This window comes from Coturnix japonica, chromosome 1 (assembly GCF_001577835.2).
Source record: "Coturnix japonica isolate 7356 chromosome 1, Coturnix japonica 2.1, whole genome shotgun sequence".
Taxonomy (NCBI): domain Eukaryota; kingdom Metazoa; phylum Chordata; class Aves; order Galliformes; family Phasianidae; genus Coturnix; species Coturnix japonica.
In genome coordinates, this window is record NC_029516.1 from 136,672,741 (window position 1) to 136,689,609 (window position 16,869).

Consider the following 16,869-nt stretch of genomic DNA (forward strand, 5'->3'; position numbering starts at 1 on the left):
TGATGGAGAGGAGCTCTGCTGAGAGGGACCTGGGTGTCCTGGTGGATGACAGGTTGGCCATGAGCTAGCAGTGTACCTTCATGGCCAGAAAGGCCAATGGCATTCTGGGGTGCATTAAAAAGAGCGCAGCCAGCAGCTCTAGGGAGGGCAGAGCTCCCCCTCTGCTCTGCCCTGGTAAAGCCTCATGTGGAGTACAAAAAAGACAGGGATCTCTTGGAGAGTGTCCAGCAGAGAGCCACAAAGATGGTGAAGGGCCTTGAGCATCTCCCCTGTGAAGAAAGGCTAAATGAACTGGGTGAGTTTAGCCTTGAGAAAAGAAGACTGAGAGGGGGCCTGATCCAGGTCTATAGATATCTAAGGTATAGGGGGCAAAGTAGTGAGGCCAGACTCTTTTCAGCAGTGTGTGGAGACAGGACAAGGGGAAATGGCCAGAAACTAGAGCATGGGAAATGCCACACGAATGTGCGGAAGAACTTCTTTACAGTGAGGGTGACGGAGAACTAGAACAGGCTGCCCAGTGGGGGTTGTGGAGTCTCCTTTTCTGGAGATATTCAAGACCTGCCTGGATGTCTACCTGTGTGACCTGGTGTAGGGAACCTGCATTGGCAGGGGGGTTGGACTTGATGATCTCTGGAGGTCCCTTCCAATCCCTACGATTCTGTGATTCTGTGATTCTCTGAATTGTAGAAGCTTAAACATTTTTGTTAAGGCAAATCACGGACCTATTTGGACAGAAGTCTGTGAACAAATATAAATGAGAATGCCCAAACCCCCATTACATAATAGTATGCAAAGGAAACTTTCCTTAGCATTATTTTATTTCTCACAGATGCCTGGAGTAACTTAGCATTTCTTGCATGTCTGTCTTCATGCCTAGTAATTACTAATTTTTCTTCTTCATTACTATCTCTCCTTCAATCTCTTGTTTTACATCCTTCCAGCTCTGCAGGTATTTCAAATTATCAATCTGTTTTATGGAAAATCAGACATCGGTACTCCCTGGCAATCAAAGAAACTACCCTTTATTTAATTTGCATCATCATCTCAAATTCCTCATCTTAAAATTCCTCATCTTAAAAACTGAACTTTTTCTATTAGCACAGTTAGAAAACTGTGTGGTGTTGACATGTGTGTGTTCTTACAGCTGTGTGTATGTGTATGTCTAAATCCAGAGAGATCATCTCTTAAAGAAAAAAGGTCTCTGAGCTTTTCTAATTGACTTCTACAGACTTTTAAATCTATAAACTATTTGTTAAAATTATACACTGGAAATACTGAGCCATAGCTTCTCTTCATAGCTGACAATGTGACTGAAATTAAACTATTTTATTACACTTATCTGTAATTTCTTTCCTCAGAAAGGGCTAGGCACAGTTCTACAGATAAGATAAACTCCCAAAGGTAAAAAATACAGACATTTTGGATTTTCCTAAAAGTCTGATAATAAATCTTTTCCATATTATCTTAATGGGCCCTTTTAAAATATATCAGCATATCTGTAACCCCTATTGGTTCTGTGAATTTTTTCTTTTTTTTATTTTTTGAATTTTTGGATGGGTCAAGTTGAGATAATTATGTCTTCCTATAATGAGCTGTTCAGCAAAAATCCCCTGGAATTTCCCAACAGTATCACTGTTCTTTATTACTACATCCATACATCAAAACACACCTCTTCCAAAGAGGGGCCTTTGGAAATTAGGAAGTTTTACTATAAACTTTTTCAATAGAAATAAAATATTTAGGAGGGAAAATGTGGAAAATAAGTTGTGTTCTTTCTGCACATCTTCAGACATTACTGCATTTTCCAGGTTGTCTGAACATGTTTTAAGACATACCCTGATCAAATGAACAGGAAGACCACTTGCTAAGTAGTCTCTTGCTTCCTGATCATGCACAGAGCAGTTCCATTGAACACATGGAGAACATATGCAAGAAGTAGCTGCATGATTTCAAAAATATCTGAAGATAGAGGTGGAGAGGAGGCTGCTGTTGCTGACAGGAAAGCCTCATCCATCTTAGAGTTTTGCAGGCAGCTCCTAGTATGGTCCATAAACTGTACAAAGCAAGTCAGAGTAGACCACATACATTAAGGTCTCAGATAGACCAGCTATGTCTGAGTCTTACACTGAGGCTACATGCCATAAAGCATATTGTCTGTGTATCCTGGTGATTTTTGCTAAGCGTGCTAGTAACTCAAAAACAAGCAAACAAAAACTATATCAGATAAATATATCTTATAGAAGATTATAAGCTCCACAATTAGCAAACACTAATACTTAGTTTGTGAGAATTACAATTAATGCATCTTGGATGCCCCTTTTAAGAATGCTGAATGAATCATAATTTTCTGTACTAAGTTCTTTATTCTTCTAAACTGTGTTACTTTTCTTCAGCAATACAGTCTGCTGCAACAGCAGTTTTGAAATAATAAGTGAAATGTAGTCAGGGACAGATCTGTCCTAAAGATGCGTATCTGTGTTCAGAATTTTCAGTTGAGAATTTGTATAATAGTTACAAGCTGTAAGCACAGAGTAGATTTTTTTTTGGAGTAGTTAGGTTATGTTGTAGTCTTTTGAGCTTCTGTGCTGAGACAAGAAGGTATGACTGCAGGAAGTGTACTTACAGAAAGTTTTCTTTCTAATTAAAACACAATGGAATATAAAAATATATGTGATTACTTATAATCCATCATATTTCATACAGATAGTATTTATGGGTTGTTTGAATGGTTAAAATAACCAGTAACAGACTGCAAGAAGAATATTTAAAGCCAAAAATAAAAAGGAAAAAAAACAACAAATCTATGCAGCACACAGCATTCCTGTGCAAAGCAAATTGGTCTTTTCTCATTTTTGTTTACAACCAGCTCTTCATAGACTAAACTCCAGTAAGTTGTGGAGTTTCTGATGTCCTCTCTCTATATACAAACAGTGCATTCACTATAAACACAATGAGGGAGGTAGGAAATAGAACCCCACAATAAGACCCTGAAGAACTGACCCCTCACATGAAGAAGTAGTTGATAAAGCAAACCAGTTGGAGTGGCAAAAGGTAAGAGAAGATTAAAGCACTAATGATTTAAGCACAAAAATATCATCTTACTCTCTGATTTCTGCAATATGGATGCCTACAAAGATTTCATTTTCAACCAAAAACAGAAGCTCATTTAGAAGTGAGTTCTGTAAAAAGATTTTCTGTTTGCATATGTAATTGATAAGTGCCCTACAGTACTGAACAGAATCACTTCGGTTTTAACTTAGGTTTCAGTGTTTACAGAGCTTCCAGTCTATTTCCTATGAACTACAAAAGCTGTTTTATGTTTCATGACTTTATACTGCACAAGTTTTATGAGAGTTGAGTACACAGTAACATGACTTAAAATCTTTCCAAAATGTATTAATATGTAAAGACATTAGTGATATGTTTTAAACTTAATTTTCCAATTTGCAGGCAAATAAAAGAAGAAACACATAAGTCACAAAATACTGATTGCTTCATAGCAGTATATGCCTGTCAGATATACATAAGTTTCAGCATGCTTTACCTAAAAGTTTAGAAGTTCTGTAGCCATTTAAGGCCATGTTCTGATTATGAGAACTGAATAAGATGTTAGCAGTACTTGCTATGCTGAGTAATCAAAATTTCACTGATGCTATGCTACTCACAAATAACTAACAGTCACACTGATAACATTGATTTTTAGGTCTTTTTTTTTTTTTTAAATTCAGAAATCTTAATAAAAATTTACAGAGAAAAGATGTCAAGCATTCTATCACATGACAGATTATATATGTTTAACAGCAAGACTGTCTTTATTAGGAAATACATTGTAAAAATATAAAGTTGTTGTTTCTAATCTAAACCATCCCTAATCACTTTGTTTGCTTTGCACTCTGATGTAAGAAATCCCATTAAATGTCAGCATGCTATTTAGATTACTGACTGTGTACAGCTGTGATGTTACAGAACCATTCTTTTATGCAATCAAAACTTGGTGAGAACGTTCCTCAACAAAAGCAGACTATTACTGGAATATATACTCCTTAGAGATGGGAGAAATTAACACTTCTCAAGTCTGGTTGTCCTCCTGTGTTAGGAAAAAATGGTAGTTAATTGGAATACGTAAGATTTCATGCGCTGGAGAAGAATCTTGGCGTGCAAGTTGGAGTTCATAGAAAGATAATTATATATTTTTTGCTGTATTCATGTGCACGCAAGGCCTACAGGGCCACACAGACTGTATCATCGCATCTTCCCTAGCAGAGTGAATACAAGCAAGATAAGACAAAAACAGTTACGTTTAAAATTGCCAATGCATAGTAAGCAGGCATCTCATATTCAGAGAGAAATTTTAGTCCTTGAGTTGGCAAAGAAACAAAACCAGCTGATCACAATCCCTGTGTTAGTTGCACAAAAAGGTGTTCATCTATCATCCATGGAAGGTGAAGCACATTTCCAGCTTTATGTCCACCTATAATTTATACCTCCAAAAAACACACTGAGTAACTGATCAACACATCATTGCATGTGATTGGCTTTGCCAAAAAGGCTTACTAATTTCCTTGAATTTCTGTATTGATTTTTTTGTTGCTGTTGTTCAAAAATAGTCAGCTTTTGATGAAGAATATTGAAATAAAAAAAATAAATAAAAATAAACTTGTTTTACTTTAACCAGGTAAAATTAGTAATTGAAGATTTATTTTTTATTTGTTTTCTTGGAAGCTTTCCTAAATCATTAGGAAAATAACTGTGGATCTTCACTACTTATCAATTTAAACATACCCTGTCTGGACAACACTGTAAAAACAATTGAAAATAGCAAACTTGCTTAGAATGAAAAATGGGTATGTGAAGAATCTAAAAGTTAACTTTTCTGTGATAAAGTATAAGATATTAAAGAGAGAGCAGATTTTTGGAACAGCTATAAACAAGGATGTTTTGTGGAATAAGACAGACAGTGACTAATTTATCCTGGAAAATCCTGATGAATTATTTTTCAAATTAATAACTTTTTCATCTCACCTAAAACTATCTTTGATGTTATGTTGAGAATATAAGGAACTAGAGATGGGAAAGATCTAGTTTTTTTCATTTTAAGAAAGCTATTCCTTTTTTTCTTTTTTAAAATGTCTAAGTAAAAATGCCATTGAAAAAAAACAATGTTAAATTTGTAAAAGTTTACTGTTCAATTAACACTGTCATATACAACATATTTATACACAAAGGGAAATATAGCCAGAACAAGCCTTCTTAAAATAAAATATAGGAAAAAACATATTTTTTTCTATTCATTAGGATATTCCCCTAATATTTACATACATACCAATATCAATTCAAAATACTTTGAAGTTTTACACTCTAGTCACTCCGAATGTTGTGAATACAATCCATTTTAAAAAATACTTTCCTCTTAAAAGCAAACAATTACAATACTCAATGTAACTTTCAAATAGGAGATTCTTTTTAATTTTTCATCAATGAAATAAATGTTGTTAATATTTATAGTCTGTCTTTATCGATAACATTTTCATCCACATAAAATTTGTGTTGCCCAAGCCCACACATCCTTCATTCCATTATTAGCTTTGAGAGAACAGGTGGAGAAGAAAAGCAAAACTCTAAAAATGAAGTTTATATAGTTTTCTTATTCCTTTGTTCATCATAGTTAAATTTTGCAAGCGTTTGACAGAATCCATTATTTGGATTTAATGTTATAATTTAACATTACTGCTTTATTATTATTATTATTATTATTATTATTATCTTTCCAACTTTTAGCAGTTTAGATTAATTATTACTATGTAAAATTTAGACGAATCAGTATAATTCCACAGGATTTAGAAATCACGTAACTATTTTGCATTTTAATTATATTGTTTTGAAGTAGATTTCAAATAAATGTATCCAGTGAAAGACAGAATAATAAGGCAAACTGTTAAAATCTCCACATATTTTCATTATGTGATTTAAATAATTCTTCTCCACTGTCTTTATTTTAAAGAAATATGAATATTATCTTTAGACAAATAAATGTTAGATTTTTAACTTAAATAGACCTTAATAACTTATCTCTGATCTTAAGTGTTCTTTCCGTTTGTTGTCATACAGAGGCACAAAAAAATGATCCTTTAAAAATAGGAACACCAGCTAATATTATCTGAAACTGGAAAAAATATTTTTACTATTTTCTGTTCTAGACCTAATCAAGACCACTGTGTTAAACCCTGAACAATTAATTGATCAATATTCTTTAAGTCATATCTGAAGCTGCAGAAAGTTGCATTAATTTTTCAGTCTTTCTTATATTCTTTATATATATAGATACAGACTAGTATATATATATATGTGTGTGTGAATATGTATATATGACTGCGTATATATAAATACAGACTAGCAATATGGGATATAGAGCATGTGTGCTATTCCTACAAACAAAATGGTAATGATTAAATTCAGAGACAGTATTTCATTGCCTTTAAGACTTCCCATGATCATGGTAAAAGCTGTGATATTAGGCCTACTTTTTTTGTTTGTCTGTTTTGCTTTGTTTTGTTTTGGTTGGAAAGCAGTATTTTCATTCTGTAAGTTAATTCTGACAATATTTGATAACAGCATCATCTTTTTTTTTTTTTTTTTCCATACCTTTAAGTATTTATGTATTTTGAAGTAAACTTGCTACTGTTTTCCTAAGACCTTATCCTTTCTATTACTAAGACTATATCCTTTCTATTACTAAATATGCTCATGGTACACTCAAGACAAAGTATTTGCGGTTTTTTAGACTAAGCAAACCCCAAATGTTTGCAGATTCTGTCTATGAGCCATGTTATATTGTAGCCAAACGAGATAACCACAGATGTTCTCAGAAATCATGAAAATTGAGCTGTAGAGCAGATCAAATCCAGGATATATGTTCCTCATCCCCTACACTGTGCAAGATCTGATTTAGCATATAGTTAAGCAGTAGAACTTAAATTTGCTCTAGTAACCAGAAGCATATTTTTATACATAAACTGCAAAGATTGCTCCGAAAGTAATGGCTCCTATTTAGTATGTTGGCCCACGATGTCAGAGGCAGATGTTGGTGGTATGACAGTAGAGGCTGAACCTTCACACCAATAATCTGCTACATTTTGTTGCCATGCTGATGAAGGTGAACAGTCAGGACAAACTGCAGACTAAGGACAAAGTCAACCTTTCTCTTGTGACACAATAATACAGGGCTATGTGTCAGTTTGAAGACACTGAGTGTGGAACACTCTTGGTTGAACAGTCCTACCACATCCGCTGTCTAGTCCTGATTTCATACCTTCTGACTTCCATGTGTTCAGGCTGATTAAAAACAGAAACATTTTCCTAGCACTGAAGCCATCATAGCAGCTATGAAGAAGTGAGTCATCTCTATTGGTGCTGACTTTTATGAATGCAGTATGCAGGCTCTTGTCACTGGTGAAAGACAAAGCTATTCATGGCAACAAATAGAAAAAGTTGTTTTTGTAGCTAAGAATTTGCTCTACAAATAGTGTTCTGATGCTCTTTGTATCTGTTGTAGTTCCCATAGTAATAAATGGGAAGCATTACGTTCAGAACAACCTGTGTAATCAGAGAAAATCCTTATTTATAGGTTAACTTGGGGTTACTGATAATGTACTCACATTTCCAGGCTTCAGATCAGCAAGATCCTAACCTGAAGATTTCTAAGGTTGAGAAGATAGGCTGTAAAGGTTATTTCATTTCACTTTTCCTCTCTTAAATGCCTGCTACCACATACAGAATGCTGTGGGATAGGAAACATGACCTGACCACTACAGTTTTTGTTTTACATTCCTAAAATAACATAGCCTTTGAAAATTTGTATATAATATAATGCTGTACACATAAAATAACTAGATTTTTCCTTCTCAATTTAATGTAATAATAAACAATTTTAAAAAAATGTAGGAAGGTGGTGATTTGTCACATTCCCTTTGATATACTAATTAAATAGGTGAAATAATGTACTTCTGAATAGGAAGGAGTCCTGACTGCTGGATGAAACTCTATGTTTTATAGCTGATATATTGTGACAGAAATAAAGTCCTTAGGAGAAAGCCTGTCAAGTGAGCATAATTTATAAGCTTACACAGGTCAAACTCAAAAGATAAATTTGATACTTCTTTCTAGAGTTTCTTGTATAACTCACTGTATGTTGGCCGATGTATGCTCTCAACTGAAAAAGAAATATAAAAAGTAGGTCATTTTCCTAGTGTAAAATACTTTAAAGCATGATGTGACTGGCTTCCTGTGTCTTTCAAATACTGAGCTGTCATTAAAATCTTAAGCAGAAAAAAATGTCGGCAGCTATAAACAACATACTTTGTTTCTCTGATGCATATTTCTAAATTATAACCAGAAACTTGAAACTAAGCTTCGTCCAGCCACAAAATTATGTTAGCAGGTTTTGTTTTATTTCTACAGAATTCTAAAGATTTTATCTAGAATTACCACCAAATTATGTGGGGGGAAAAAAAAAAGAAATTGCTGTTCCAAGGGATATGCCTTGTATTTATATAGAATATATTTAAATAGAATAGAATAGAATAGAATAGAATAGAATAGAATAGAATAGAATAGAATAGAATAGAATAGAATAGAATAGAATAGAATAGAATAGAATAGAATNAGAACTACAGTCGAATAGAATAGAATAGAATAGAATAGAATAGAATAGAATAGAATAGAATAGAATAGAATAGAATAGAATAGAATAGAATAGAAATTAAGGGGAAAGTTTATTCAAAAGATTTGTAACAAGATGTAGATTATTTTCAGTTATGATTCTGGTCCATCGTAGTGTATTACTATCTGGAATCAGTTTTCCAGCCTACTGGAAGTAAATGAAGTACTGGTCTCAATCAATATCTAGTTTGCATAAACCACAGTCACATTTGGTATCCATTGATACTCTTGTCTACAGGTCCAGAAAAGTGGCTAAGCAGTAACTTATCTTGGGGTTGGAATCAAACTCTAATTCTCATAGACAAGCTGTCAAATTGGGATCCACAAAACTGGCAAGAAAATTATGGAGCCTCAGCAATGTTTATACAATGAAAACCAAGTAACTGATTTTGTCAAGAACTGTACATATGCTCTTGTTACTTACCTCCAAATATTAGTAAAAAAAAAAAAAACAAGCAAAAACATTTCTGAATTATCTTTCTAAATAAAACATAGATACATAACACCCTTTTACAGTATATGTTCCACAAAGTCTGGGCTCACCTAGAAATAACAGGGCTGGGAATTGTTTCAGCTGCAGAAATCTAATCTCCGGGTTGTGGAAACTTTGCATTATCTCCAGGCAATCTATCCTAGATTTTTGTTGTTTTGTTTTGCTTTGTTTTGTTTCATTTTCTGTTTGAATTCTCTCTTATTATATCTAGGCAAAATCTTCCTTAAAGCAATTTAAATCCATTATTTTTTCTTAACTGCAATGAATGTGCAAGCATATATCTTTTTCTCTTTAAAATCCTTTCACATGACTTCATGTTAAAATGAGTTCCTCTACATCCCGCAAAACATTTTTCTAAGCCTCTTGCCCTCTATCTGTTCATTCCTTCATTCATAGAACCATAGAATCATCAAGGTTGGAAAAGACCTCTAAGATCATCCAGTCCAACCGTTCACCTATCACCAATATTTCCCACTTAACCACATCCCTGGGCAGCCTGTTCGAATGCCTGACCAATCTCTTGGAGAAGAAGTATTTCCTGACATCCAACCTGAATATTACCTGGCTCAACTTGAGGCCATTCCCTGTTGTCGTACTGGTAGTTACATGGGAGAAGAGGCCAGCCTCCATCTTACCACAACCTTCTTTCAGGTAGTTGTAGGGAGTTATAAGTTCACCCCTGGACCTCTTCTTCTCCAGATGAAACAATCTCAGATCTCAGCCCCTCCCCATAAGGCTTGTGCTTCAGACCATTTGCCAGCTTTGTTGCTGTTCTTTGAACATGCTCCGTGGCCTAGACATCTCTTCTGTAGTGAGGAGCCAAAAACTGAACACAGTACTTGAGATGCAGCCTCATCAGTGCTGAGTAGAGAGGGATGATCACTTCCTTGCTCCTGTTGGCGACACTATTTTTAATACAAGCAGAATGCTACCAGCCTTCTTGGCCATTTGGCAGGTAATGCAGGAAAGCATTCAGTCAGATCTTGAAGTTCTCCAGAGGAGACTTCACAAACTTTTTAGGCAGCCTGTTGTAGTGCTCTGTCACAGAAATATTTTCCCTCATGTTTCTATGAAACTTCCTGTGTTTTAATTTGTGCCAATTAACCTGTATTCTGTTGCTGAGCACCACTGAAAGGATCCTGGACCCATCCACTTGAAACCTATCCTTTAGATTTTCATGCATGCTGTTGAGATCCCTCCTGAATCCCAGGCCTCTCAACCTTTCCTCATAAAGGAGATGGTCTAGTACCCTAGTCATCTTTGTGGCTCTCTGCTGAACTCCCACTAAAAGTCCCCTGTTTTCTTGAAGAACCCAGCACTGGACACACTACTCCAGATGTGGCCTTACCAGGTGTGACACTCCAATTATCAGTGAGAGGGGAGATTCTTTGATATACCTAGAGTGAGACTGAGACCCAAGCAAAATCAAATGCTGTCCACCTGGTTTATTAACAATTAAAGTGATGGAGAAGGGAAAGGTTGGTGATTATTACAAATTAGGTTGATGGGGAAGGGAAGGCAAGCAACAGGAAAGACAGGAAAAGAGCAAGAATTATGTAAAGCAGGGATAGAGTCACCACCAAGGACCCAGGGGCATCCTTTGCGCACCAGCTGATGGTCCAAGACAGATGCAGAAGTAAAGGCACAGAAGAAGGTAGTGGCAGAATGGCTGGTCTTAGCCAGCGGGTAAGAAGTAGGCAATCAACAGTGGGTCCAGGAGAAACACGTCTTAGGTAGCAGTCCCAGGAGAATCAGGCAGCAGGCAAATATCAGGTCATGAAGCATCATGAAATCAGGCACAATTCTCCTTGGTTATAGGTGCCTCTTTTTATCCTTATCTCCTGCCTGTGCAGCATTCCTGAGAACTTGGGTTAGAGTCAGCTCTAGTGTGTCTGTATCTCAAGGATTGTGTTCAGTTTTGGGGCTCTTCACTACAAGAATGACATTGAGGCCCTGGAACATATCCAGAGAAGGGCAACAAAACTTGTGAGGGGTCTAGAGCACAAGTCTTATGAGGAGCGGCTCAGGGAGCTGGGAAAAGAGGAGGCTCGGGGGAGACCTCATTGCTCTCTACAACTTTCTGAAGGGAGGCTGTGTTGAGGAGGGGCTTGGCCACTTCTCCCAGGCAACAAACAGGAGGAAATGGCCACAAGTTGTATCAGAAGAGGTTTAGACTGGACGTACGAAGGAACTCTTTTTCTCAGAGAGTGGTCAGGCAATGGAATGGCTGCCCAGGTAGGAAGTGGAGTCACCATCCCTGGCAGTGTTCAAGAGGTGTCTGGATGAGGAACTACGAGATATGGTTTAGTGGTTTGCTGTAGCTACAGTAATGGTAGGACGGTTGGACTAGATGATCTTGTTGGTCCTTCCAACCTTGTGATGCTGTGATTCTATGATTCAGTGAGTCATCTGCAGCACCTGTGGGCATAAAGGTTCTCTGGATGGTTATCTCCCTTGAGATATGCCCACAAAAGGCTGTTCATCGTCCATTCAACAGCTGCTTTTCTCTGGTCATCCCTGCCCTGCTAGTCTTCAGATAAAAGATTTCTTGTCCAGCTGTTGAAGCTGACCAATAGCAAGCTTTGAGGTGAGGGTAAAGACTGTCTTGGACATTTCCAGTACTTGCCTTGACTTGTTCATCTGTCTAACAGCCAGCTTTGAGACAAAGATGCAGAAATAGTCTCTTACAGGCCTGATCAGATGTGAAATTCTACAATTAGAAAACATAAGCTGTTCTGCAAATGTTAAAATCTAAAAGACTGTTTTGAAAGTGAATAGGAAAAACAGCATGAACTCCCTCTCTATGATTTCCTAACCAGAATTTAAATTTTAAAAAATGTAAGCCAGAAATCAGACAACTTAGTCCTTCTAAACCAAAACTACTGAGATGATAGAAAAATGGAAGCACAAAATATAAATTCTGAAAGTAATTTGTCTAGAAAACTGAATAAGAATAAAGATTCATAATTCAAATAACATGTAAGATTACTTAAGCTACTATTAGGACACATAGTGCTTATATTTTACAAGAAAAAAGTATATGTGTTAGAAATTCAAGGTTAGCATGAACAATACCAAATACCTCCTACAGAGGAGTGAAAAAATGTGTCTAAGATATGGGGAAGCAGTGTGCATGCTGCAGAATGTAACACAAACTTATTGAGAGTTTTGTCTGAATTTATATGTCTGAATATTAGAATTCCATGAACAATTTATCTAAAACTACAAACTATTTGATCTAGTTTCACATTCTTTAATATCCAACCAAATCAGTACACTTCTGCAAACCATTAAAGAATATCTAGAAGACAGTCTGTAATTACTTCAGAAGTCCTTTGAGTATTGTTTGCAATTGATCATACAATGTTTAGCAAGTTTCTGCCAGTTACTTAAACACTTTGCCAAAAGTAATGAAGAAATAAAAGGGAGAAGATGAGTAGAGGGATTTGGAGAAGGAGGGAAGGGAAAAATATTGAAAAAATAATAATAATAAAAAAGCTTTCCATTGATTTGAAGATACAACAATTTACTAGTGACAGTTCGAGAATTTACAAACAGCTGGAGAATATTTATTTTGTAAGATCATGTTCATTCTAAGTGAATAGTATGAAAACATCAGTAGAAAGAGCTTCCAGAGCCTGGAACCTTAGCCATGTTCCTCTAACAGATTTGCACACAATTAGACAGGTTGTAAAATACACAAAGATTTGTAAACCAGTTTGGTGGCTGAAGATTTTTTGTGTGTGTGTGTGTGAATAGGTTAGAAATGGTGAGTCATTTTAGGAATTATTTTCAAGTCATATTCTTAATGTTCTATGTACCAATTGCATTAAAAAGTAGCTATATTGTACTACAAAATAAGTTGCTATAGAATTCCCTTACCAACTTTCAATTTATTAACATTTTAATAGTATGAAATGTTATAATGATCTCAGCGGCTACAAAGTGAAGTTATGCAAACAGTGGATTTGTATATAGAAATGTATTTTAAAATATAAAGTATATATAAACTGTTAGTGTTCTGGACACAATTTATTATGATTTTTAGACATCTATGTTCAAAATTTATTTGGGCCTGAGAGAACAGAACCACCTCACTCATAACTAAACACCAATCCCAATATACCCTGATCTATTTCCTTCACACAGAACAGCTGGAAAGCTCCAGATGGGGATACCTGGTTTCAGAATGGCTCATGTGTATGTCTTTTTTCCATCATACTCTGCTGCCCAGACTGTTACGAAGGCACTAACCTTTTTTATTTTTCCCTTTTTGTTCACTCTTTTTTTCAGTAAAGTTCTTCTTGTGTCACTAAGTGATGAAAGATTCTATAGATAGAGATACATAACTGTAAAGCACATAGTTTTGTCCTGACCCCTGAATTTGTGACAGACTAATTCTTTGCATCTATGCTTTTGTCTTTTGCAGTCTTCTAGTTTTTGTCTCGTCATTTCTCAATCTCTTTCTACCTCTATGCTAATCAGAAAATACATGAAGATATATATCTCTCTTTCTTTAAACTGGCTTAGAAATACTGTGTGAAGATAATTTGAAATAGCTTGCTCAAATGTCATGTTCAAATTGAGGCAATGAGTTCCCTTTAAACATCAGTTGAAAAGCCTTGGAGCAATATGAATATTTTGGCTGGGCAAGAGGTAGTGAAATTACACCTGAATTAGTGTAACTACCTCATATTCATAAGACTGTTACAATTTCTCCTGAGTTTTATATTCATTGGAGGAAATAAGTCCTCTTCAGATAAATACTAATGTCAGTAAATGAAGGTTAGGGATTTCTCAAAACTTCCCAAGACTACTATACTCTACAAGGAACCAAAAGGAAAACACTTTGTACTGCTATTAATTCAGCTTCCTCCCCCTGAACATAGTTACGTTTGTTCCTTTTTTTAAATCTCTCTCCATTTTTATATTTTCTTTTTCATTGACTTAGAGGTATTAACCCTGTCTCAATAATTAACTGGTATTAATCCACTCCCAGATGTCTCCAAAAAGGACCAGCTGCTGGCCAAATCTGAGTTAATGAGTTGCACCTCTGCGGTAAAGTATTTAAGATGATAGGATAAAAACAAACAGAAGTTTTGAGAGAGGAGGGAGAAAATATGGAGAGAAACAGTCATGAAGACACCAAGCTCAGTGAAGAAGGAGATGTTCCGGGCACTGGATCAGAACGTTCCCTGTGGGACTGTGATGAAGTGTGATGAAGCAGGTTAAGCCCCTGCAGCCTGGGGTGTATCACTTATTTTTATTGGCATCAGTAGCTACAAAAGAGCTTCTTATCAAACTAGCAATAAAACACATGAATGTAATTGCAAAAAAAATTAAACTTTTGAGGAATAAACTCAAAACAGTGAAATGAGAGGTAGCAAGATTGTTGCCCACATGTCCCTCTTTACTGCAGGGTAGTTGGGCTAGATAACCATTAAAGGTCCAACTGTAAGGATTCTATAATTCTATGAAAACATATGACTACAGTTTCATTTTGGACATAGATTTAACCAAAGTAGAAGAAATAAGTATAAAAATTTATAATACTGCTGATTTCAATCTCACATCAATTAGTTGCTTTAGACCTGTTTTATTGTGTACTCATCTTTCCTTTCCCTGTTCTTCATTTCATTTTTGTTCATTTCAAAATAATTTTCCCTCCCCTTTTCAACATGTTATTTTCTTTTTTCCCCTCACTATAAAGATATTTTAATCTACTGAGGCTAAGAACAGTACTTTGAGTCTGTAATTTCATCTTCAGAGTTTTATACAAGTAACCCGTTTTTCTAATTTTTAAGCAGATAGGTAATGTATTTCATGTATTTTTTGAAACATGAACTCAGAACCTATTTTCTTCCAGAGAGAAACAAATAAAGTTAGACCATTTAAATAGGAAATAAAAATCCCATCTGTTTCATACAGGGGATGTACAAGACATTAATGTACAGAACACTCATTTATAAGTCTTATATATGCACTCATTTAGGTTAAGAGATACTTGAAAGATTTTAAGACTTTTTGTAACCCAAACATGAGTAAAAATGAGTTTCAAATGAGATTTGTGGTGTTTATATAGTGTGGTCTACTGTTTAATGCAATGTAAGGATGTAGACAATTCTTATATCCTCACTACTCCTTTGGGATTAACATGGCTAAACCACTAAGATTTTCACAAATAAGTTTACTGAATGGAATATATACAATTCTTATTCTAATGTAAACAAACAGGCTATGACTTGGAACCACACAATAGCCTTAATTGTACATGGTATTTATTGCTAAAGTCAATTCAAGTCATAACAGTGGTAAGCAACCATCTAAGTCTTGAATGTGTCAGTAAACTAATAAATCACATCAATGTGGAGAGAGGAAGAATTCTGTTTTTTGTGGGCATCTGATCAGCACCAGCAAATAGATAGGTTTAATGCTTGCCATCATTAATCAAATAAGTAAACCTTTTTTTGCTTGAACATTCTTCCAAAACTTTTTAGGAGATTAGTAAAATAAATTGAGTTTTCCATTTGACATTATTTTCAAAAATACTGAATTAATGAAATAAGAATCGTGTGGCAAATTGAAACTTACTATTTTTTTTTCATTAATATTTATTGAGATTTTATGTACACAGAATCACACAGAATTACGAGTTGCACAAATAGACATCCAGACAGGTCTTGAATATCTCCAGAGAAGGAGATTCCACAACCTCTTTGAGAAGCCTATTCCAGTGCTCTGTCACTCTGACAGTAAAGAAATTCTTCCTTGTGTTTGTATGGAATTTCCTGTGTTCCAGTTTCTGCCCATTGCCCCTTGTTCTATTGCTGCATGCCACTGAAAAAAGTCTGTCCCATTGACTTGATTCCTGCACTTCAGATAAACAGTTATGAGACACACTTTCAGCAATCACTTCTCCAATCTGAACTATGCCAGGTCTCTCAATATTTCCTAATGAGGAAATGTTGGGTTCCAACCTCTTAATCATCTTTGTGGCTCTGTTCTGGACAAGAGATCCCTGTCTTTTTTGAACTGTGGAGTTCAGAGCTGAACGCAATACTCCAGGTGTAGCCTCAGCAGGTTAGAGCAGAGTCAAATGTCAACATAGCACTCAACAAGACAGCAGTATGTTTCTGTCTTTTACCCATTCAAAATCCCTGTGAACTTCCTGGTATAACTTCAGTTTTTAATCCCAAAACCTTCATATGAACAGAGAAGTCCAGACCTTTATACTGACATTTCAAAAGTTACATTAGAGTGTTTAGAGAGTGTGAATACAGGAAGTGAGTGTTCATTTCAACAGATTCTCAATGTATCATTCTGTACACTGTAAGAATATCAGAGGTATCTTGCACAGACAAAGATAATATCAAGGCGGTACTCTGAATGCCATATTAATGACTATTCATGAGGTGTGAATTGAATCAAGAAACATAAGAGTCCTGCATTTAAGTTAAGATACATAATCATGTAAATATGAAATTCTTAACAATCTTGATATAAAACCTGATGTAAAAATAGTAGTTGACATCAGCAAGGAACAATACAGAACACAATATCTACCTAGAGCAGCAAGTTCAGATAAAATATAGTATTTATTTGTTGCACAAAGCAAGACCTTCATTCAATTAAAATGCAGGTTTATTTCTCATTTCAGT